Source organism: Chiloscyllium plagiosum, unplaced genomic scaffold (assembly GCF_037043375.1).
Source record: "Chiloscyllium plagiosum isolate Xiang-an unplaced genomic scaffold, Cpla_swu_hap1 HiC_scaffold_4, whole genome shotgun sequence".
NCBI lineage: Eukaryota > Metazoa > Chordata > Chondrichthyes > Orectolobiformes > Hemiscylliidae > Chiloscyllium > Chiloscyllium plagiosum.
Window position 1 is genome coordinate 105,834,517 of NW_028270142.1, and position 25,796 is coordinate 105,860,312.

General features: G+C 40.5%; 1 protein-coding gene across 1 annotated transcript in view; it reads left to right on the plus strand.

Annotated features, from left to right (window-relative positions):
• Positions 1–25,796, plus strand: part of LOC148150195 (general transcription factor II-I repeat domain-containing protein 2A-like) — a 90,704-nt gene that overhangs the window by 464 nt on the left and 64,444 nt on the right. The gene's annotated exons all lie outside the window — the stretch shown is intronic.

Sequence of the window (25,796 nt, forward strand, 5' to 3'; positions counted from 1 at the left end):
AGCAATTACAGACTAGAGTGTACAACTTTGGTAGTGGGTAAATTTCTAGAAACAATTATTCAGGATAGAATTCTTTGTCAAATAAAATATGTGGAATTATTTGGAAGAGTCAATGTGGATTTGTTAAGGGAAAATCATGTCTAACTAACATGCTGGAGATTATTGAAGAGGTGACAGAGAGTTGATGAAGGGAAGACTGTTGATGTGGTGTACTAAGAATTCCAAAAGGCATGTCATACAGTGCCACACAAAAGACTTGTGAGGAAACTGATAGGTATGGAATGAAAGGGACACTAGCAACATGGATGCAAAACTGACCAAGGGATAGGTTAGAGATTAATGGTTAATATTTATTTTGAAGAAGGTTTGTAGTTGAGTTCCTGAGGGGTCAGTATTGAGATATTGAGACCTTTGTTTTTCTGAGGATTTTCATATGAAATATTCTTCCCTGGGAAGTAGTGGAGGCTGGTCATTGAATTTATTCAAGGTAGAATTAGATTTTTTGGGATAGAAGTGTCAAGGACTAAGTTGGGATAGAAAGTAAAAGTGGAGTTGAGACCATAAAAAGATCAACCGTGATATTATTGAATGGAGGCTTAAATTTGCCTGTGCCAGTTCCTAATTTCCGTGTTCCAATGTATGATCCAGACATTGGTTGAGGACATATCTGGCCTCATCTGTGAAAATGTCCCCAGATCCATGAGCACTCAGGCCAGGACATTAAACACAGGGAATAGTACTACCTTGTGACTCAGCAGAAATGTGGGAATTTTCACATTGAGTTGGATTATCCAAAGAAGTACAACAGGACACCACCAGACTTACTCTTCCATTTTGGGTAACATGTAGGAGGATGCAAATAGGAAAAAGACAAAAGAAAACACATCAAAGATAAGCAACTGGTGGAGCAGGGACAGACATCTACCGCGGTCAAGTAAACTGATTATACTTTCATAACATCAAATTATTTATTATTGGAAGAAATCATGGTAAGGAGAACAAAAATGTACAAGTGGTATTTAGATGCCCTTGGAATTGAGTTTGGTTAGTACAAAAAATATTGAGGCCATTTTTAAGACAGTCTAGAGACATTGATTTATTTTTAAGGGAAGATTGAAGATGTAACAGCACAGTTAGTTCAGAAGTTGAAATTATAAGCATAGTACAAATATATTTTGCAGTTGGCAACAATTAGCCCTTTATATCCTCTTGAGAGTACAGCTGCTTCCCTTTTTGATGTCTCGATGGCTGCTTCCTTTCAAAGCTTTGCATTAACACAAGATCAAGTTCACAATATGGTAAAGACTTTGATACTAAAGGAGGTGGCTTGGCAAACAGAGGTTGTAGACATTGGAGGAATGGGCAATGATGTGGAAAATATAATTCAGTGTAAAAACAATGTGCAGTCATGCCTTTTAACTGAAAGAAAAGCAATCAACATAAAAACTCAATGAAAAGATCCTGAAGTACATGGATGAATGGAATAATCTAAGGTTCAATAATTCCATGTCAGTGCAATTTGAGGCTAATAATGTCTTATCAAAGTTCAATAGTGTTCTGTACTTTGTAGATAGCAGAGCATGTAAAAGTGCTGTAGTGATCATTTTGCATGAGGTAATGTTTAAAGGATTGTGTTGAGCTTTTGGCAGTCCAGTATAGAAAGCATACAACATAACTTAGCTGGATAAAAGCTCAAGAGAGACCAAAAAAGACGTATTTATGCATGGAATGTTGGAATGTGAAATGGTTTATCATAAACCACGCTTGGAAAGAGAACACTGATACTTTCAAGGGAAGTCTATTTAAATAATGGAAGCAAGGAAGACATGGGTGATTGGATTTAGTTTCGATTGCTTTAGTAAAAAGTCAGTACAATAAATAAGTACTTCACCATCACCATTCAGTTGTGGATGGAGAGGGTTTGGGCTATTAAATTTGCAAATATGTGTATCGTGTTGGCTCATTGGAGATAGTGTACTTGTATCCGTTGCAGTGGATTTGGAGGAGTCCGAGTGATCCACTCTAGAATGGAGACTCTCTCAATAAAGTATCTAAATGAAGTTCCATTCTTTATATCCAGGCAGCCTTTAGTTTAGTGCTAGCTGACCAGGGTTTCTATAGATCAGGAATCCCTGCACCTAAAGGGGGGAATAGACAGATCTTGCATTTCAGTTTTTTTTAATGGAACTGTTTGTATATAAAGGTGATCTGGTTTCTCAAGCAGTACTTCTGTTGTGATTGACCAAAATCTCTCTCCCAATTGACAGTCTGCCCATTCTCTCCTGTTTCTAACAACCTCAGACTTTTCCTGGTTGTTACTGACCATCCCCAGTGGCTCACTTTGTGCTGTCTTTCCCATGCAGCACAAAGTCAGATTGTCAGTCAGGCTGGTTGCTGGGTGAGAAACCAAAATTCAAAATGGCAATTACACTCTATTGTTACACTCATCAGGATCTCCATGTCTCTGGCATTTTGGGTGTCCCCATTACAAACACCTGTTCCTGCTCTCTCCCTACATCCCTGTCAATATTAGCATCTTATTAATTGGAATCTTGTGTTGGCAGTCTCTCTGTGATCTAAATTCAATCGTCTGTGAAAATGGGTACAGATTGTCACATGTGTATTCTCCATTCCTGTTGCTTCTGATGCAAGTAACATGGCAACTTCAGACAGTCTGCCAATTTTCAAGATTATTGCAACCTGTGCTAACCAGGTTGTAGATTGTCTCAAAAGGAGGTCCAGGTTTATGTGAGGTTAGCACCATTTAAAAAATCACCTTAAAGTCAGCCATTATCTCTTGAATGGAAGCTGCAGCAGGTGCAGAAACTGTTGGTGGAAGAGAGTCTGAACTGAAAAAGAATGGATTATTTTACAACATGTGAGAAGAAGTTCCCTGATGGTCACCTTGGGGAGTAGGAGATAACATTCTGGATGTGGGGATCGCCTGGAATGGGGGTCAGGGTTGGATGTGAAGTGGGCTCAGACTCTGAACTTGCAATGCCACAAGGACCAGATAGCTGGGGCAATAATACCAGAGTTAAAGCCTCATGAACTTTGATACTGGTGCCAAAAAAGTCAAAGACTTCACACGTAGCCAAGTTCAGTAAATAGATGAGTAAATGTCGTAATGCACTCAATGCAATACTAGTTTCACACAGTGCTCAATTCAACCACTTCAATATTCTATTAACAATCTCCAGTAATTTACCTTACCCTCACATAGAACTGCTGCAAGCCTAATACTTACATTTTCCTGATAATTGTGGTAGTTGTATCATTCAAACAGGCTCCATCATAATCAAATAGCATAATCATCATCATCATAATCACATTCCATCATACGACAGATTTTCCTCCTTTTTCAGACAAGTTGTTGCATGACTTGCAGGCACAGGTACCAAATGCATGCTTACCCTAATAGAGAAGACAGTGGTCACCATCACTTGAGTGGGAGTGGCTGAGGTCTTGGACTGTAATGGACCTGAAGCCAATAAAGATGATGGTATGCTTATCCTTCTCTCAGCAGTGTCCAATTTTGGATTTTCTCAGTTCATATTCCAAAACATATACATAGTCTTTACAAGGCACTATAGGGCTGAGTCAGCACAGTTTCGTCAATGGGAGGTCATGCCTAATAAATGTATTGGAATTCTTTGAGGATGTAATGGGCAAGTTAGACAAAGGAGAGCCAGTGGATGTGATCTATTTAGATTTCCAAAGGCCTTTGACAAGGCACTGCACAGAAGGCAGCTAACTAAGATCAGAGTCCATGGTGTTAGGGGCAAGGTACTGGCATGGATAGAGAATTGGCTGACTAGCAGAAGGGATCTTTATCAGGATGGCAGCCGATGACTAGTGGACTTTTGCAAGAGTCAGTGTTGGGACGTAAGGATTCATGTCATACATTAACAACATTGACAAAGGAACTGAGGGCATTTTTGTTAATTATGCAGATGACACAAGGAAAGATGGAGGGACAGGTGGGAATTGGGAATGCTGCAGAAGGACTTGGACATGCTTAGCAGATGGGCAAAAAAGTGGCAGATGGAATGCAGTGTGATAAAGTATGAGCATATGCACATTAGTAGGAAAATTAGAGGTGTATATTATTTTGTATATGGGGAAATGCTTCAAAAATCTAAAGTTCAAAGGTATTTGGAAGTCTTAGTTCAGGATTCTCTTAAAGTTAACATGCAGGGTCAGTTGGTGGATAGGAAGGCAATGCAACATTGACACCCATTTCAAGAGGGCCAGTATACAGGAGCAGGGATGTAATGCTGAGGCGTATAAGGCTCTGGTCAGACTGCATTTGGAATATGTGAGCAGTTTTGAGCCCTATATCTAAGAAAGGTTCTGCTGGTATCGGAGGGGGTACAGAGGGATGAAGGACTTGTCATATGAGGAATAGTTGAAGACTCTGGGTGTGTACTTGATGATGTTCAGAAGGATGAGGAGGGATCTGATTGAAACTTACCGAATACTGAGGTGCCTGGATAGTGTGAACATGGAGAAGTTGTTTCACCAGCAGGATTGACTGGGATCCGAGGGAACAGTTTCATAGTGAAGAGACAGCTCTTTAGAACTGAGATACCAAAGAATTTCTTCAGCCAGAGGATGGAGAATCTGTGGAACTCACTGTTATGAAGGTTTGTGGAGGTCAAGTTATTGAGTGTTATTTAAGACAGTGAAAGATAGGTTCTTGATTGATAAAGAGATCAAAGGTTACTTGGACAGGGCAGGAGAATGGGGTTGAGAAACATATCAGTTATGATCAGATGGTGGAACAGACCTCAATGGGCAGCATGGCTGATTCTGTTCCAATAACTTATGGTCTTATGGTCACACTTGTGAAACCAGCCAAGGATGTAGCGTCTAATGATCAAAGTCTCAGCTTTCATTGCAATACTAAAAACAGTCACCAAAACTCTGAGTGCTGCAGTGAAAGCTCAAACTTCTGTGATGCAAGATTGGCATGCTGCCAAATAAGGTAAGACTGCTGTCAATATTCAAAGACTTGCAGAGTCTTAGAAAAAAATTCTCCAACAGATGATTAATGTTGCAGAGAAGATGCATCAGAGGAATGCCTTTGAGTGTATGAAAAATCAGCCTGCTGTCATTTCTCAGGATGTTGGCTATCATGGCACCACTTAAATATCACCGTCCACCTCTCATCACCACTACCACCACCACCACCACCAACCGCCCACCCCAGCACTCTTCCACTGCTCATCCATTGCTGTAATCCAACTTTGCTTTAGGCAGTTTGCAGCCTAGAGTTGCTTGATGCAATCCTGCAATGCCATCTGAAGGCTTACAGCAGCTATCCATCACTATATTACAGCCACTGGGGTAACACTATGAATAGGAGCACTAGGACAGACAAAGGCACACAGAACCCAGGGACTAAGGGTGATTAGTTTATGCTTGTATGCTGAATGAAATAGTTCAACTTATACATTTGTTTTGTTCTGTTTATTTTAATTTTGAATTGTGGGCGAGCTGAGACTTCTAGAAATTAGAAATGTTGTTTTATATATATAAAGAGAGGAATAGGCTAAGTTTCATTTCTCTGGAAACATGCCTAGTGGGATGATTATTCTTAGGCAACGATAGCCTGGACAGACGCCAAAGCTGGATGAGTGCAAAAATAGATAATCATAAAGCTGTACTAAGAATGTAGAAGTTAATTACTATGTAGGAACAGAATAGGATTTACTTCATGGTCAACAGCTTGCTAAGAAACAAGGATAATGAGTTGAATGGCCGTTAAAGCAGACTTTCAACCCAAACTTTAGACTAAGAACTCAACATTTTATATGGCATTTTGTCAAAAAAACAGGTTGTATTTTCCAAGGAGGGGCTGTCTATCCTGATTAATTTTTTTGTTTACAAGAGTAGAGACTAGCAGATAGCACAGGTGTACTATTACCCCGGACAATATGTTCTTGATTTGATTTTGATAAGTTTCCGTTCTGGTTCTGTAAGTTTCCTTTGACTGTTAAATTTTGTTTACATTACAGCATCCCATCGGGGCTGTTTAACTTGGTTAATGTTTTCTTTAAAAGGCTAGAAAGGAGGATAGATTCTGTTTTTTTTGTTACTGTGTTTTCTTGGAGCTGTTTAAATAATTAATCGGTTCAGTTCTGTGGAGAAGAAAGTCAACCCCAACAATGAATCAGTCATGGTTCTTAGTACAGCACAACCAAAAAGGACCATTCCTGAAAAAGATATACACTTTGGAAAGCCTTAATGCAGTAGATAATGGAAAGAAATCCTATTTGTAGCTCCATGTCAACATTGTTGCACAGTTTGAGAAGTTGTGAGGATGTTGGGGACTGAGAATGAAGAAGAAAGTAAAAGTCATTTGCCCAGAACAGTCACCATGGCTGATCTGAACTGGTACTCACTTGATATGGGCTGGATCAGTTTTCTGTACACTAAATGTGATATATCACGTCATATGTTGCTTTGTAATAAATACTGCTTTGATCACCTATGATCATGCAAGCAACAATAACTTATATTTCTTATCCAGGTTGTTTCTTTCTGCACTTATGTCTGGCACCATTTAGTGCAGAATGCTTGAAGTCAGGAAGAAGTGCTTTAGCATCTGACACTGTCTGATATCTTCAGTAATATTAAACAATTCTATAAAACACTTCTACAAGCCAAGCAAAATCAATCAGTAACTAACCTACAAGTAGTAGGCCATCTATTTGAAAAGTGATGGTTGAACGGAATGGGTCAGGGTGGTCCTTCCTGCTGCTGAAGATGTGTTTAGTTTTGTGTGCCTAACTGTTCCCTGGAGCATTGGGTGTCAAACTGCCACATTGATGTCAAATCAGTGTAAGGTATCCAATTCATATCCCAATCTGCTTATTCTGTAGCCGTCTGTAAGAATTCCATCCACCCTGACCAAAGTTGTGTTTGGTACGGCGTGCAGCAGAAGTGTGCATTCCCATTGCACATGCTACTCTAGAGGGAAAATGCTTTACTTTAGTTTTAGTATTGGTGGTTAATCACTAGTGATTCACTCCTGAAGATTGCAGGCAGGCAATTTCTAGAAACAACTGGCCAGATAAATCATCTAGCATTGGATTTAAAGTTTTAAATCCTGCCTATGTTCCAGCTGTTGTGAAAACGTGAGTACAAAACATTTATGTAGTTTGAGAAATTGAAGTCTCTTCTCTTTTTTTGTTTCATTTAATGAACATATTGCTCTTTAATTTTCCAGCACTTTTATTTTCTACAATACTTCATTTGTTTCTGACTTTTGTCTGTTTTTGAAACTTTGTGCATCTTGGAATTTACGTTTCATATTACATCACCAGATATTCTGATTTTCCTCAAAGATTCCATTGTGGTCCAGCATCAGAATTGTAATATGCAAGTCTATGGAAGTGGTGTGAAAAGATGTAAGAGTTTTGAGAGGCAAAGGAAGCCTATGTTTCCAAGGCCATCAATATGGGACTGCAGTTTCACACCAGATTAAGGATGATGCTTTCCAAGCTGTACACCTGATTTTTGGCAACCTGATGTCTGAATATTTGATGATCATCCATATATCCCTTTCCTTTTGACATAGCAGATGCACATTCAATATGTTAGGAAGCCTCAACTCAATCCCCAAAATAAAGATGGCCACCTCCTTCAGCAGCATGCTAAAGCACTGTCAGTGAAGGGGATAGTTCTTGGAGTTCAGCAATTACAGCATTTAAAAGGCATCTGGATGGATAAATGAATAGGAAGGGTTGAGGGATATGTGTCAAATCCTTGGAAATGGGAAGAGAATAATTTAGGATATTTGGTAGTCATGTACAAGTTGGACCAAAGGCTCTATTTCCATGCTATACATCTCTATGACTCATAGAAACCAAACAAAGAAATCTTGATAGTTAGAAAGTGTTTGCAGAGGAAGTAAGCTCTTTAATGTAGAAATCAAAGTGATGGCCCAAGACCCATAATGCAGAAATTAACAAGGTGCAAACGAATATGTTGGAAGAGGAAAATTCCTGATTAGCAACTGACAGCTTCTGAGGTTGAACAACTGGAGGAGGGAAGAATTTCACAACGTTGAATTCTTGGAAAGGACTTTATCAATCATTAGACAAGGGCCTAGCAATCACTTCCCTAGCTTGCCACAAACTTCTAGGATACACCTGATCAGGTTCCAAGCATTTATCCACCTTTATGCAGTTTAAGACATCCAGCAATTCCTCCTCTGTAATTTGGACACTTTTCAATGTATCGCTATTTATTTCTCCAAATTCTCTAGATTCCCTAGTAGATTCTCTAGTAAACAATGATGCAAAATACTTGTTTTTTTTACCATTTTTTACTTCACTCCCTCTGACAGTTTTGATCCTTTGATATGTCTCCAATACAGTTCATATGAACAGCAAAAGATGTAATCTATGAATAGTTACCCAAAGATCACACTGTGATCCAATGTCTGCTATTGATGTGATGTCCAATCAGCTAAGTCACTGAACTCAATACAGCTCTTTCCAAAAGGCATTGACTAATACAATAAAATATTTATAATCTGAGTTGATGCTTTCAAATAGTACCAAGACTAAAAAAAGAGTATAACTTCAGGTTGCAGATTGAAATGCTGCATCCCACTGGTATGTAGCCACTTGACCAATTTTGTAAACTGGTATATGACTGAAATAATCTGAGGTTTACTCTCGAAAGCTATGTCTCATTTTAAATAAGTGGTGGTACGCAGTGCTCCTGTGGCATCATGTTGTCTGAGTTCTGCAGGTTAACATTTGTGGTTGCTAGCCATTTACAATCCTGTCAGGTATCATTTCATGAGGCCCCATTTTATTCTAGGTATCTGTCCTGCATTTCCATCCCAGTATTATTTTACATAAATGTGATTAATATGAAGGGATTAGGCTTTTTTGAGGTTATGTATTTTAAGACCTGCAATTGATTCTCATCAGATATGTTTTTGTAATTTGCTGCCGGTTTGTAAATTGTAGTAGTGTAATCCTCATAGGTTTACACATCTTGACCTAAAGGTACTAACTGAGCAACAGCTTGAATTTCTAGCACCTTTAACGTCACACAATCTCCCAAGCTTCTTTATATGAGCTTAACTGAATAAAGTTTGACACTGAACCACATTAAGTAGTATTAGGATTGAAGAGAGGTAAGATTAGGAGCATTCAAAATTAGGCAGAGTTAGAGAGATGGAAATGCTTAGAGAGAGAATTCCAGAATTTGACAACTACGTTTTCTACTGTCTATAATGGGGTGAAGGAAATTGGGGATGCGCCAGAGCTTACAGTTAATTGGAGAGATTCAGAGATTGTGGATGTATTGGTGGCCTTATATAGACTGACACGGGCTGTACCCCAAACAGTAAGTTTTAGTGAGGTGACATTCTGGCACATCTAGATCTAGGGATGGCACGGTGGCTCAGCGGTTAGCATTGCTGCCTCACAGCGCCAGGTACCTGGGATCGATTCCAGCCTCGGACAACTGTCTGTGTGGAGTTTGCATGTTCTCCCCGTGTCTGCGTGGGTTTCCTCCCACAGTCCAAGGATGTGCAAGTTAGGTGAACTGGCTATGCTAAATTGCCCATAGTGTTAGGTGTGTTAGTCAGGGGTAAATGTCGGGAATGGGTCTGGGTGGGTTACTCTTTGGAGAGTTAGTGTGGATTTGTTAGGCCGAATGGCCTGGTTCCATGCTGTAGAAAGCTAATCTAATGTGGGCAGCACAGTGGTTAGCACTGCTGCCTCACAGTACCAGAAACCTGGGTTCAATTCCCGCCTCGGGCAACTGTCTGTGTGGAGTTTGCACTTTCTCCCCGTGTCTGCGTGCGTTTCCTTCCGGTGCTCCGGTTTCCTTCCACAGTCAAAAGATGTGCAGGTCAGGTGAATTGCCCATACTAAATTGCCCGTAGTGTTAGGTGAACGGGTAAATGTAGGGAAATGGGTCTGGGTGGGTTGCTCTTCGGAGGGTTGGTGTGGACTTGTTGGACCGAAGGGCCTGTTTCCACATTGTAAGTATTCTAATCTTGGCCTAATTTATATTCCAACTGGTTCATTCCTTCTGAAATTATGCTAAGGAACTCATTGTTCCATCTGTATGTGTACATGAAAAGTAGGACATATTGACATTAGCATATACTAATGAATTGTAACTATTGACTGGCACTCTGCTATACGTGCAAGTTGTATGGGTATTCCACGGAAAGCATGTTTTAGAATGACCAACAATTATCTGGTTGAGATTACTCCTGGTGACAAGCACACTTTGCTGCTGAAACAGATTAGTTTCCGTTGAGACCCCATGCTGAATACATTGTAAACCTGATGCATTTGTCAACTCTCAAGTACTGCTGTAGCCAACTCCTCCCAGCATTCATGCTTTGCTGTAACAAAATTAATTGATGTTGAAAGAGTTAAAATGTGGTCACGCAAATCAGGAAGTTGATAGGATGGAGATATTGCATGACCTTGTGGCCTGCCATTGTGGGCTGTTGCTCCACTGTGTGTGTTCTCTCTGTGTGCTTAACTAATTCTTGTTCTTAATGTAATTTTCCAGTTAGTCAAGTGTGACATCAATTAATCCTTATTGTACTCACTTTATACCTCACTAACTTTACAGCACAATCTCCTAATGGTGTCTGAAAAACGTCCCATCAAAATGAAGATGGAAGACTGCCTAAAGCAATTGTTCAGCCCTTCCCTCTGATAATAGGATGTAACATCTGTTTAAGGATCCCATTCAGAAATTTGGGGTATTGTTTTGGGCTTTCTTCATGCGGATACAGTCTAACAGCAGCACCACCAAAATAGTTGCAATAACTATTCATGATGGTTGGGATTAGTTTAGAATGGCACAGACCTGGTGGGCCTAAGGGCCTGTTCCTGTGCTGAATTGTTTTCCAAATCCCAAGAGGGTGTGGCTAGAGCCAATCACAACTATCACAAATCGTTTATTCTTTTTTTAAAATCAGGACTACGATCAGGACTACAGTACTCCAAATGTGATCTAACAAAATTTTTATCCAGCTGCAACATGACTTGCCAACCTTTATACTCAATACTCACCCCATGAAGGCAGGCATGCCATACACCTGCTTTATCACCTTATCCCCTTGCATTGCCACTTTTAGAGTGCTATGGACTTGGACCCTAAAATCCCTCTGGATATCAATGCCCCTATGAGTCCTGCCATTTACTGTATACTTTCTTCTTGCATTTGACCTCTAAAAATGTATCACCTCACACTTGTCCGGATTAAAGTCCATCTGCCCTTTCTCCATCCAACTTTCCAACTGATCTATATCCTGCTGTATCTTTTGAGAATGTTCCTCACTATCTGCATCTCTACCAAGTTTTGTGCTGTCTGCAAAGTTACCTGAATTTTCATCCAATCATTATATATATATAGCAAACAACAGAGGTCCCAGCAAAGATCATTGCTGACCACCACTAGTCAGAGCCCTCTAGTTAGCAAAGCATCCCTCCTCTGTCCTATGACCAAGCCAATTCTGTATACAATTTATCATATTACCGTGGATCCCATGTGACTTAATCTTCTGGACCAATCTTCCATGAGAGACCTTGTCAAATGCTTTAGAAGCAATCTGAAGTTTGCTGTTAACATAGGTTTTGGTTTGAAGCTCCTTTATGAGTTTGTGACATATGCTGGTAGATCACAAGTATATGTAAGTGAGACATGAGCACCAATTTCTGGTGATCTTCAGGCCTTTGTTTTTGAGTGCATATGGCCATGTTGATTGTGTCTTTTATAGTCAGAAATGTACTTAAAAAAGATTGCTAGCAGTTGAACTATAAATCCAGGGGCACAGGGAAGTGGGGGATTCATGAGGCCACTTCTCTTCAGATCCTGACCTGATGAAAAGGTTAAGGAACTGAGAGTCCTGAGCCCAGATTTCATAGAGCTTACATCAAAAGCCACATGCTCATGCCAGATGAAAAGTGTCTTAATGCTCTGGGTGTCTCCTATGAACTGTAGCAAGTTACAGATGGGGCTCACAACTTTAATTAGTGGCAGCATTATGGGGGTGTTGTCTGTTTAGGAGAATACAGGCAGTATTGAAGTCTGCAGTAGATTCTCAGGTAAGAGATTGCCAGGAACTCAGCACTTTGACCTCCTAAGAAGCAAGAAGCTAATCTGTGGTAACTTGTTGGGAAATTAGAAGGGATCTTTAAATGTACTTTCCAGTCCCTTGTTGAAAAGTATGGTGCTGGAAAAGCGCAGCAGGCCAGGCAGCATCCCAGGAACAGGAGAATCGACGTTTTGGGCATAAGCCCTTCTTCAGGAATGTTTCCAGTCCCTTGTTAAATCTGTGATATTGAGGACACATGCAGCTTATAACTGCAATCCAAACTGATGGGCAGAGATTGCAGTCTAAGTGTTTCACAAAGGTGTTTTACAAATGTCCTCACAAGTCAGGACTCATGAAGACCTTCTCTCTCAGAATACCTGGCCGGTAGAATCATACAGGCAAGCTTGACTGTCCAGAATCTCCTCACTTAATGAATGGCCCTTATTCCCATAACCCTTCAGCTCAGCATCAGGGGCCTAATGTTTCCCCGGCTGTAAGAGCATTGTTAGACAGAGTATCAGAATGCATGATCCAAAGGCATGTCCCAACAAGACTGTGAGGCCATTAAGAAATAATGGGAAGAATTGCTGATTGCACCTGGTTAATTCCCATGCAAACGTAAAATGCTTACTTTGCTTGTGCTGTGTTCAGTTTATGATTTGTTACTTGTGAAAACTTGTTCTTTTTTGCCTATCTTGTATTAAATTTTCTCTTAATACCTAGATTGTTAATCACTGAGATCACAATCATACCAGAAAATGCATACCCATTTCCAGTCTCTGCCCATACATACAATTAGTTAAATTATGTCTGCACTCTATACTTCAATACCCCTAATTAAAACAAGCACTAAAGTTTGATTTTTTAAAACAAAATTGTATGTTACCTATTATGCTGATTTTTATGGCATTTTATTCTGTAATGATTTTATTCACTCACAGGATGTGGCATTGTTAGTGGGGGCAGAAGTTATTGCCCGTCCCTTGGCCCCCTTGAGAAGGTGGTGGTGCATTGCCTTCTTGAACCACTGCTGTCCATTTTGTGCAAGTTCATCCATACTGCCATTAGGGAGGGAGTTCCAGAATCTTGATCCAGTGACAATGGAGAAATGATGATATATTTCCAAGTCAGGATGGTGAGTGCCTTGGGAGAACTTGAAGGTGGTGGTGTTCCCATGCATGTGCTGCCTTGTCCTTCTGGATAGAAGTGGTCGTGGGTTTGGAAGGTGCTGTCTAAGGAGTTTTAGTGAATTTCTGCAGTGCATCTTGCAGATAGTAACACTGCTGCTCCTGAGCGTCGAAGGTGCAGTGACCAAATGTTTGTGTGTGGTGTCAATAAAGTGGGCTGCTTTGTCCTGAACAATGTCAAGCTTCATGAATATTGTTGGAGCTTTATTCATCCAGGCGAGTGGGGAGTATTCCATCACTCTCTTGACTTGTGCTTTGTTGATAGTGGACAGGCTTTGGGCAGTCAGGAGGTGAGTTATTCACTGCAGGATTCCTATCGTCTGACCTGCTCTTACCGTTATTTTATTTATGTGACTAGTCCAATTCTATTTCAAGTCAATGGTAACCTCCAGGATGTTGAAAGTGAGGGATTTAGTGATAGTAACACCACTGTGTTTCAATGTATATCGGTCAGATTCTCTTCTGTCAGAGGTGGTCATTTCCTCAAATTTGTGTGGCATCTACTTGCCATTTGCTGACATAAACTGTGTGGTTCTCAGCCCAATGATGTGGTTGACATTGCTAGTTTGGTGCAAAACATAAATAACAATAATTAAAAATCTGACTTAATTGTAATTGTAGGAAAATTATCTGCAGTGATGTACTGTTTCTGCAGCTGAGAAGTTTTTTTTTGCTGTCTCAGATTGTGGATCTGCTATCTTTGGTGGGAAGGATTTAAAGGTATGTCCCTGTTGTGCACCCTTATTTTATTTTATATTTATCTGTGTTCTTTTTTCTTTGGCTAACCTTCATTATAAACCTACCTTTTTCCAGATTGGACAGAAAAATGTTGGATAACCTCTACAGTTGCAGCGCAGGAAGCCATGGCAACCAATTTGTTCCCAGAGAGCTTCCACTGAGGAAATGAAGAATGTCTTTACCAGAGAATGTGGAACTCACTACCACAAGCAGTAGTTGATATAAATAGTATTGATACATTTCAAGAAATGTTCAATAAACAAGTGAGGGGAAGATTGGGTTATATCAAGAATAGTGGGAAAAGGTTTGTGTGGTGGATAAACATCTTGTATGACTCTATGATTCTATGACCAGTTGTGGCAAATGGCCTGTTTCTATGCTATATGTTTATAGCTCCGTCCACAATGCCTCTCCGATGTCTAATCTAATCTAATCTAAATGGATGGATTTTGACTGAGGGATGAGTGAAACACCTCTGGTGCACCAGGCAGAATCTTAGAACTACAATAATAACAAAATATCCAGGGAAACAATTTTACAAAGACAATGCAGTAAGAAAACTCAAAAGAAAGATTCATATGCCTGAAACAGTCTGCAAGTTTGTTGCAATTAAGCCTCAGTATTTTCTACACTATCATGTTTCACATGAGAAATTTGGAGTTCATGAAAGGCATCATACAATTTTAACTTTAAAATAAAGTTAATTCTCATGGGCAGTTACTGTATCTTCACCTGTTTCACTTTGATGGCAGTAACTTACTAATTCATCCAATGATCCCATTCTAGTGGGAGGAAGAGATGCAGTGACGAGTTGCAGGATTCTCCCAGAGTTTCCTAGGATGGGGTGGCTCAATAATCTCTCTCTGCATCATGCCTACTCATTTCCTGGAGCTTCATGAGTCCTTTGAATAGATGGCTGAGTTGGTTGGAGAGACATTTTTCACATTCTGTCCACCAATTTACAAAACCCTTGCTGCTGGACATTCCTTTAATCAGTCTCACCATGTTTACGGGGAAGGTTGCTACGCTGACACGAGGCTCTGGAAATCTATGCCAAAGTCCTGCCTGGGCAATCCCCCAGAATTTTGTTAGAACTGAGCCATGAGGTTTAAAGCCCAAGGTCTTTGTAATGTAGGTTCATGCCAATTCTGATAGAGACCACGGCTATGCTTAGGATGTTAGCTAAAGGGGATGCCCCCTAATTTCCCTGAAACGACAGCAGACACATGTCGCTGCACAGAAGTAGTTAATGTGCTTTTCGATACCAGTTCTTATTCTATATCTACTGTTTTTAGTATACTTTCAAAAGATAAAGTGGACTGATAGTATTCAGAAAACAAACTCGCTTTATAGACCAGTGCTATCTCATGCAAATTCCAGAACTTAGAGTTTGAGGGCTAGCCCTTCAGTTGGCTTTTCCTGCTTTTCCACTAGCAACTGAACTAATCCCTTCTCATCCAGTGCTGTCTAACTTTATAACTACTTGATGGGGTGGAATTCCTTATCCTGGTGATATTGCAGGATGATTGAGTGACATTATGTGAAGCAGGAGTATAGGAGATCTCCTGTCTCACAGCCAATGAGCAACTGCCCTTCAGAATACACTTTGAAACCCAAAATGAGAAAAAAAATAACATTTTTAAATCTGTAAAATATTCTTTGTGTCATATTTGGCCATCAATGCATGACATTCGAAATATTAGGTGCCAACTTGAGTCCAATGGGATGGATGATGAAACACTCAGATGTGTCTTATATTTCTGGTGAGTAGAGGGTATAAAGGTAGCCATGCTTTGTTGTCTGTGGCAGGGGCAGATTGGGTGATAACAAGACATGAAAATCTCGGGCAAAAATAAAAGTTTTAATTTCATATAGGGAGGAAATATTGTTTCTGAGCTAACGGTATAGGCAAACGGTAAATGTGTTATTAAGAAAAGGAGTTTATAGTTTTCCCAAACGCAGTGAACATTTTTTATTTCTCCAATGTTTCGAAGTATTGGTTGTCCTCAGATCAGCCAAGCTCCTATATATTGGCTGATCGGGCTCGAGGGCTGAATGGCCTGCCCCAGTTCCTATGTTTTTAATGTCCTTATGTCTTATTTAGCACACTGTTTTCAATGGAAGGCTTAATAAAAATGTCCACTGATTTCATGATATTCTTAAAAACAGAAATATGAAACTGAGTGTGAAACTATATTCACAATTGATGCATTTATTAGCCATTTCACTGCGCCTGTTAGTTTACTGTATATGGACAGTTTGTAAAGCTGATCATTTATAAAAAAAGCTTCTCTTCATTTAACTTCCTAGATTAAATTCAACTTGGAATTCAATTCAGCACTTTCTTTTCTTTTCTCTCTTGAGTATTCCCTTTTTTGGGATAAAAACAGAACGTGCTTTAGAAACGCAGCAGGTCTGGCAGCATCTCTGAGAAACAGAGTTTACGTTTTGATTTCAGAACTTTCTCTCTCCACAAATGCTACAGACAGACTGCATTTCTTCAGCGTTCTCTGTTTTTATTCAGTTCTTTAGCATCTACAATATTTTGTTTCTTTTCTGTACTTCTTGAATGCATGGCCTACTTACATACCAGTTTGAGTTCCAATACCATAGCTGCTGTGAAGCAGAATCACAGATGTGATATAGCACAGAAGGAGGCCATTCAGCTCATTATGCATGTACCAGTTTGTTATATGAGCATCATTTCCCAGTGCCAATATCCCTCCTTTTTCCTCATACCCTTGCACATTACATTTTATCCAAATAATCATCAAATGCTCTCCTGAATGCCTCAATTGAATCTTCTTCTACCACACTGCTGAGCAGTACATTCTATATCCGAACAACACTGAGTGTAAACGTTTTTCTTTATTTCACCCTTTGTTGTTTCGCAAATCACTTTAAATCTATGCCGTCCTGTTTTTGTTCCATTTACGAGTGGAACAGCTTCTCCCTGTCTACTCATGATTTTGAAAACCTCTATGAAATTATCTCTTAGCCTCTTCTCTCTAAGGTGAGCAGTTCCAACTTTTTAAATCTATCCTCATAACCAAAGTTCCTCATTGCTGGAACCATTCTGGTAAACCGCTTCTGCTCTCTCCACAATGTGCTCACATCCTTCCTATAAAGTAAAGCCCAGAATTGTATACAATATCCCCGTTGAGGTCAAAGAAGTGTCTTACGCATTTCCACCTCCTTTCATACATGCAGTGGAACACATTCATCAACTGGCTGGTCCCCAACTAGGGAGGGAGATACTGAAGCTGAAAAATAAAATAATTGCAAGTGGAGACTGTGAGCAGAATTTTTCCAGCCACTGAATAATGTGAACATTGGTGAGAAAGTTGGGAGAATTGCATAATATCAGTAATATGGAGATTCCCAACATTGAGAGTAAAAAGTCTGATTCTCTAACCAAGAGTAAAATGGTGAGGTGAGTTTCTGGCTAGTGGTGTTAAGAGGCCTGTCATGTATACACTAACATCTCTTTATTATATAATCTTACTTCATCGATGTGCAATTTCTCTATCTCTCACCCATGTTTGAAGCAAGAGAGTGATAATTCCTAACCTAAACGTAACATGGTGACTCCCAATTCACTGCTGGCTCCTCTGATCCTCCATCTTGAACAGCAGACACCAACTTCTTAGGGCACAATCCATGGGCAGCAACCATTTTGCATCTTCCAATTTACCAGGATCTGCAGGTCCCTTTGGCAGAGTGAGGTACCAATTTTCATTTAACTGGGGTAACTGATAGTGCAGGGCAGCTGTGGACTGTTGGCATTTGTAGCTGTGCTTCAAGGATGGCATCAGTGCCAGAAATCCCATGATGCCCCAGGAGTGGACAATACCCTTGCCGATGGCAAATGGAGCATTATGATGATCAGGACACCATAGAGGCAGATCACATGTGTAATGTGGTGAGTTTGGGAAGTTAGTGTGAGAAATTTCACTGGTGCTTATGGAGAGAAAACTTCCATGAAACTAGCCAAAATGAACCGCTAATTTTTTATAGAATTCAGCCCTTTATTAAAAGTTTCCCATGAAACGTTTTCATGTCAGCTCAGCTGCCATAGAAACCATCCTGTAATGAAAATACTTAAGGAGATTCTTCTTTGATGTGGACTATTAAATATCATTCGTACCATCCCAAACCTGTAGCAATCTCCTTGTAATGGTATTTATTGACCAGATGTGCCATGAGTTAGGCATTCAGAATTGGTCCCAAATTAAATCAAACTACCACAGGGATATTTTCATGCTTTGTATAATTTGAGTTCAGTTCACTGTGCCAAATTAACCCCATTAACAGTCACTGCTGGCGGAAAGCTCATGGAGATAATTTTCCCTTTGGCCTGGATAGGACACTGATAGATAGATGGACATGGAAAGGAAAACCATGCTGCTTGGCAATCCACAACCATTAGTTTTTTTCCACATGTCAAAGTGAAAATTAGCTTCCCTTTCACCTCAAACTTGCTTGCATCACCAACTCAACATTCATTTTCATTTCTCCTCCTATTTGGCATTTTCTCTCACCTTACCTTGTAAAGTGCTCTGACATGCTTCATTTTATGTGAGAAGAACTGAAGAAATGTAAGTTAAGGTTTACTACAGCCTTTTTTTTGCACAACTCTTTTCTATGGTAAATGGTGGCCACCTTTCACTGTAATTTGTGGGATATTTGTCTGCTCGGATGAGGCCTTTGTTCATATTTCTGTGAGATATGGGAAGCAAGTGAACATTTATTTCAATGCAAGAGGCCTGACGGGTAAGGCAGATGTACTCAGGGCTTGGTTGGGAACATAGGATTGGGCTATCACAGCAATTACAGAAACATGGCTCAGGGAAGGGCAGGACTGGCGGTTCAGTGTTCCACGGTATAGATTCTATAAGAAAGATAGAAAAGGGGACAAGAGAGGAGGGGGAGTGATATTTTTGGTTAGGGATAATATTACTGCTGTAATTAGGGAGGACATCCCTAGGAAAATATCCAGTGAGGTTGTATGGGTGGAACTGAGAAATAAGAAAGAGATGATCACCTTATTGTGATTGTACTATAGATCCCCAAATAGTCAGTGGGAAATTAAGAGGCGAATATATTAAGTGATCTCACATATCTGTAAGAATATTAGGGTTATAATGCTAGCGGGTTTTAATTTTCCAAACATACGCTTGACCAGTGACTATAATTATATTAGTTTTAAATTAGTTATGGAAAAGGATAGACCTGATCTAAGAGTTGAAGTTCTAATTTGGAGTAAGGCCAATTTTGACAGCATTAGGTAGGAACTTTCAAAACTTGATTGGGAGAGGCTACTCATAGGTAAAGGGATGGTTGGAAAGTAGCAGACCATCAAGAATTAAATAATGAGTGTTGAGAGACAGTGTGTTCCTGTTAGTGTGAAGGACAAGGCTGGTAGGTGTAAGGAATGTTGGATGACAAGAGAAATTGAGGTTCTGGTCAAGAAAAAGAAGGAAGCATAAAAAGAAGGAAGCATGTGTCAAGTATAGACAGCTGGAATCGAGTGAATCCCTCAAGGTGTATCAGGGTGGTTGGAGTATACTTAAGAAGGAAACCAGGAGGGCAAAAAGGGGATATGACATAACTTTGGCAAATAGGGTTAAGAAGAATCTGAAGAGATTCTACAAATATATTATGGGGGCAAAAGAGTAACTAGAGAGAAAATAAGCCCCTTAAAAATCTACAAGGTCATCTATGTGTGGACCCACAGGAGATGGGTGAGGTACTAAATGAGTGTTTCGTATCAATAATTACTGTGGGGAAAGCCATGGAAACTGGAGAACTTGAAGAAATAAACAGTGATATCTTGAAAAATTACCATATTACAGAAGAGGGGTTGCTGGACGTCTTAATTCACATAAAGGTGGATAAATTCCCAGGACCTGATTAGGCGTATCCCAGAACTTTGTGGGAAGATAAGGAAGATGAGATATATTTATCATTGATAGCCACAGGTGGTGTGCCAGAAAACTGGAGGTCTCATGACTGCAGGTTGATAAAGGCAGAGTGGTGGACATTATCTATCTGGAGAAAGTGCTGGAGATTAGTGTCAAGATTAGAATGGTGCTGGAAAAGCACAGCAGGTCAGGCAGTATTCAAGGAACAGCAAAATCAACGATTCGGGCAAAAGCCTCATTCCTGATGAAGAGCTTTAGCCTGAAACGTTGATTTTCCTGTTCCTCAGATGCTGCCTGACCTGCTGTGCTTTTCCAACATCACTCTAATCTTAATCATTATCTAACTGGACTTCAGTAAGGCTTTCGACAAGGTTCAGCTTGGTAGACTGGTTAGCAAGTTTATATCACATGGAATCTGGGGGAGCTAGACAATTGGATACAAAATTGGCTAGAAGGTAGGAGACAGAGGCTAATGATGGGAGAGGGTTGTTTTTTGGACTGGAGATCTGTGACCAGTGGAGTGCCACAAGGATTGGTGCTGGGTCCACTGCTTTTCATCATTTATATAAATGGTTTGGAAATGAACATAGAAGGTATAGTTAGTAAGTTTGAAGATGATACCAAAATTGGTGGTGTAGTGGACAGTCAAAAAGTTTACCTCGGAGTGCAACAGGACCTTGATCCGATCGGCCAATGGGCTGAGGATTGGCAGAGTTTAATTTAGATAAATGTAAGGTGTTGCATTTTGGTAAGGCAAATCAGAGCAGGATTTATAAACTTATTGGTAAGGCCCTGGAGACTGTTGCCAAACAAAGAGGTCTAGGGATGCAGATGCATTGTTCCTTGAAAGTGGAGGGGCAGGTGGACAGGATGGTGAAGAAGGCGTTTGGTACACTTGCCATCAATGGTCAGTGCATTTAATATAGGAGTTGAGATGTCATGTTGTGGCTGTACAGGACATTGGTTAGGCCACTTTTGGAATGCTGTGTTCGATTCTGGTCTCCCTGCTACAGTAAAGATGTTGTTAAACTTGAAATGGTTCAGAAAAGATTTACAAAAATGTTGCCAGGATTGGAGAATTTGAGCTGTAATGAGAGACTAGATAGGCTGGGGCTTTATCCCTGGAGCGTTGGAAGCTGAGGTTTATAAAATAGTGGCTAATAAAACCCAGGGGACATGGATTGGATATTTTTCTGAGGGTAGGGGAGTCCAAAACAACAGGGCACAGGTTGAAGATGAAAGGGGAAAGATTCAAAAAGGACCTAAGAGGCAACTTTTTCATGCAGAGGATGATGCACATATAGAACTTTCTGCCAGAGGAAGTTGTGGAGGCTGGTACAATTACAACAAATAAAAGGCATCTGGATGGGTATATGAAGAGGAAGAGGGATATGGGCCAAATGCTGGCAAATGGGACTGGATCAGTTTATGATATATGGTTGGCATAGACGAGTTGGACCAAAGGATCTGTTTCTGTGCTGTAGAACTCCATGACTCTATACATACATACAAACATATGAAATAGGCGTAAGATTAGACCACTTGACCCTTCAAGCTTTTCCCACCATTTCAGGAGATCATAGCTGATCTGACTTTAATGACAATCCTACATTGCCACTTACTCACGATCACCTTTCTCCACTTTACTTACCAAAACTCTATTCACCTTTGCCTTAAAAATATTCATACTTAACCCCCACCACCTTCTCAGGCAGGAGTTCCAAAGTCTTACTCTTAGAAGAAAAAAAATCTTGTCTTAAATGGACAATGCCTTATTTTTAAACTGTGAACAGCTCCACTTCCCCCAACCAGCTGCTGCACACTCCCCTGCCCACTATTATCAAATTCTCCCATCACAGGAAATATCTTATCCATATCCATCTTGTCAAGTCCCTGCAAAATCTCATATGTGTTTCCATCAAGTCACTTCTTACTCTTCCAAGCTTGAACAGAAATCTAGTCAATACAGCCTTTCTGCACGACCAATTTGCTAGTTCCAGGTATTATTCTGTTAAACTGTCTCTAATGTATTAAGGTACATGATGTACGTTTTTCCTTAAATAAGATAGCCAATACTGTACACAATAGCCCAGGTGTGGTCTCATTAGTGCCAAGTACAACTGAAGGATAATCTCCCCACTTTTCAGTTCCCCTCACAATAAATGATAATATTATATTTGCTTTTCTAATTCATAATTTTCTGGTTTGCATGTTTGCTTTTTTAGCTCATACCCTAGATTACCAGATCCTTCTGCATCTCAGAACACTACAATCTCTCATTATTTAGATAACGTACTACTTTTTATTCTTCATAGAATTATAGAATCCCTACAGTGTGGGATTCAGCCCATTGAGTTCACACTAACCCTCCGAAGAGCATACCACCCAGACCCAACCCTTACCCTATTCCTGTAAGCCTGCATTTCCCATGACTAATCCAGCTAGCCTACACATCTCTGGATGGTAGGAGAGAACTGGAGCATCTGGATGAAACCCAGGGGAGAATGTGCAAACTCTACATAGAGAGTTGTCCCAGGCTGGAATTGAACCTAGTTCCCTGGTGCAATGAGGCAACATTGTTAACCACTGATCCACTGTATTGCCCCGGGTAATATCATGTTTCTCCATTATACTTTATTTGCCAGATCTTTACCTGCTCATGTAACCAATCAAAATCTTTTCGTACACTTCATAACTTTCATACATATATTTGTGTCATCAGCAAATTTGGCAACCATAACTACTGTTCATTCATTCAAGTAACTTATTCACCAGACATACATGTCACCTAGAGGGCAGTTAAGAGTTACCTGCATTGCTGTGATTATGGAGTCATATGTTGGCCAGACCATGTAAAGAAAGGGTTTTTTTTTAATGACCATCTCAGTGTTTACATTGTTTCCATTGGGTTAGGCTTTTAATCCAAATTTCTACCAAACTCGTGTTCTACCATCTGATATGGCAGGATTTGAATACATGTCCCCAGAACATCACCTTTGGATACTGAATTATTAGTCTAATAGCATTACCGCTACATCAATTTGCCTCCCTATTGCATCAAATGTAAACAGTTCAGGTTGCAGCACTGATCCCTGTGGCACATGATTTGTTGTATCTCTTACCAACCAGAAAAAGACACATTTATGCCTATTATTTGTTTCCTGGTAGCTAGCTAATCTTGTATCAATGCTAATATGCTATCCCCATACTATAAGTTTTTATTTTCCACAATAAAATGTTTTATGAAACTTATAGTATGAGTAACTGTTTCTTCATTATCAGTCTCTTCCAGTTCTAGCTCCTGCACCATTGCTGGTTGTCTGAAAGCAGAAGGACATAGAGTAATGTTGGAGATAGTGAGTATAAGGAGTACATGCTTACATAGTCCATGGTGTAAATCAGATGAGATTATGGAATGGATTAAGGGCTTTGCAAGAAGGAGATTTAGGCATGCGCATACTATCCTCTAATTCTTAACCATGGCCTCAGTCCTGACCTTGCCAATAATGGTAAGAAATGTCATCCACATTAGAGTGAATATATAAAACTGTGCCTGTCCTCTGTTGGTGTGGTGCAGCTGTTTATGTTATGTGCCAACTTGTCCTGCAAGAAAGTGGGAAGTGAGTGTGGTGCAACATTTTTAGATGATGTGGTTAGAACATCTGAACAACTGAAAGCATATGCAAACTGTGAAATATAAATGGGTGCAAGGCTTGCAGCAAAGTGAAATGCCTGATGGTGAGGCGCATCTTTGAATGTGAAGTGCCTGCTGTTGGGGTTGTTGGTAAATGACAGGAGGGACAGTGGTGAATTGAGCGGCAATGCCAGCATTCCTGCTTCCACTTCAGAACATCTGTCTAGAGAGCCACCTGGTCTGCTGCTTATAGAAGACCTGTCCCCTCCTAAGTCAAGGCCTCCAAGGCTATGTTAGAGAGCTTTGTAGCCAGCTCACTACCAAACTGTGTCTTCTCCAATTCAAACTCGCCTAAGAAAGTTGTATTATCTCTTCATGCAAAATGCATTCTCCTTTTCAGTGGTGCAGGCTATCTTGAATTTGTGCAAGTCTCTCATGATTTTGCAACACAATTGCAGGAATACAGACACTTAAACACACACAGGAATCATTTAATCGACATTTCGGGCATTTAATGATTCCTGTGTGTGTTTAAGTGTCTGTATTCATAGAACATAGAAGAATACAGCGCAGTACAGGCCCTTTGGCCCTCGATGTTGCGCCGATCCAAGCCCACCTAACCTATACTAACCCACTATCCTCCATATACCTATCCAATGCCCGCTTAAATGCCCATAAAGAGGGAGAGTCCACCACTGCTACTGGCAGGGCATTCCATGAACTTACAACTCGCTGAGTGAAGAACCTACCCCTAACTTCAGTCCTATATCTACCCCCCCTTAATTTAAAGCTATGCCCCCTTGTAATACCCGACTCCATACGCGGGAAAAGGTTCACACTGTCAACCCTATCTAACCCCCTAATCATCTTGTACACCTCAATCAAGTCACCCCTAAACCTTCTTTTCTCTAATGAAAACAGCCCCAAGTGTCTCAGTCTTTCCTCATACGATCTTCCTTCCATACCAGGCAACATCCTGGTAAACCTCCTCTGCACCCGTTCCAGTGCCTCCACATCCTTCCTATAGTATGGCGACCAAAACTGCACACAATATTCCAGATGCGGCCGCACCAGAGTCTTATACAACTGCATCATGACCTCAGGACTCCGGAACTCAATTCTTCTACCAATAAAAGCCAGTACGCCATATGCCTTCCTCACCGCACTATTTACCTGGGTGGCAACTTTCAGAGATCTGTGTACATGGACACCAAGATCCCTCTGCTCATTCACACTACCAAGTATCCGACCATTAGCCCAGTACCCCATCTTTTTGTTATTCTTCCCAAAGTGAATCACCTCACACTTAGCTACATTGAATTCCATTTGCCACCTTTCTGCCCAGCTCTGCAGCTTCTCTATATCCTGCTGTAACCTGCCACATCCTTCCTCACTGTCAACAACTCCTCCGACTTTCGTATCATCCGCAAACTTGCTCACCCAACCTTCTAACCCCTCTTCCAGGTCATTTATAAAAATGACAAACAGCAATGGTCCCAAAACAGATCCTTGCGGAACACCGCTAGTGACAGCACTCCATGAAGAAACTTTGCCATCAACTACTACCCTCTGTCTTCTTCCATCCAGCCAATTCCTAATCCAAACCTCCAACTCACCCTCAATGCCATATCTCCGTATTTTCTGCAGTAGCCTACCATGGGGAACCTTATCAAACGCCTTACTAAAATCCATATATACCACATCTACCGCTTTCCCCTCATCAACCTCCTTCATCACCTTTTCAAAGAATTCAGTAAGGTTTGTGAGGCACGACCTGCCCTTCACAAAACCATGCTGACTATCCTTGATCACATTATTCCTATCCAGATGTGCATAAATCCTATCCCTTACAATTCTCTCTAAGACTTTGCCCACAACAGAAGTGAGACTCACCGGCCTATAGTTACTAGGGTTATCCCTACTCCCCTTTTTGAACAAGGGAACCACATTTGCTATCCTCCAGTCTTCTGGCACTACTCCTGTAGACAAAGAGGACATAAAAATCAAGGCCAATGGCTCTGCAATCTCCTCCCTTGCTTCCCAGAGAATCCTAGGATAAATGCCATCAGGCCCAGGGGACTTATCTATTTTCACCTTTTCCAGGATTTCCAACACCTCTTCTCTACATACCTCAAAGCCATCCATTCTACTTATTTGTGACTCAGTATTCACATCGACGACAATGCCCTGTTCCTGAGTAAATACTGAAGAAAAGTATT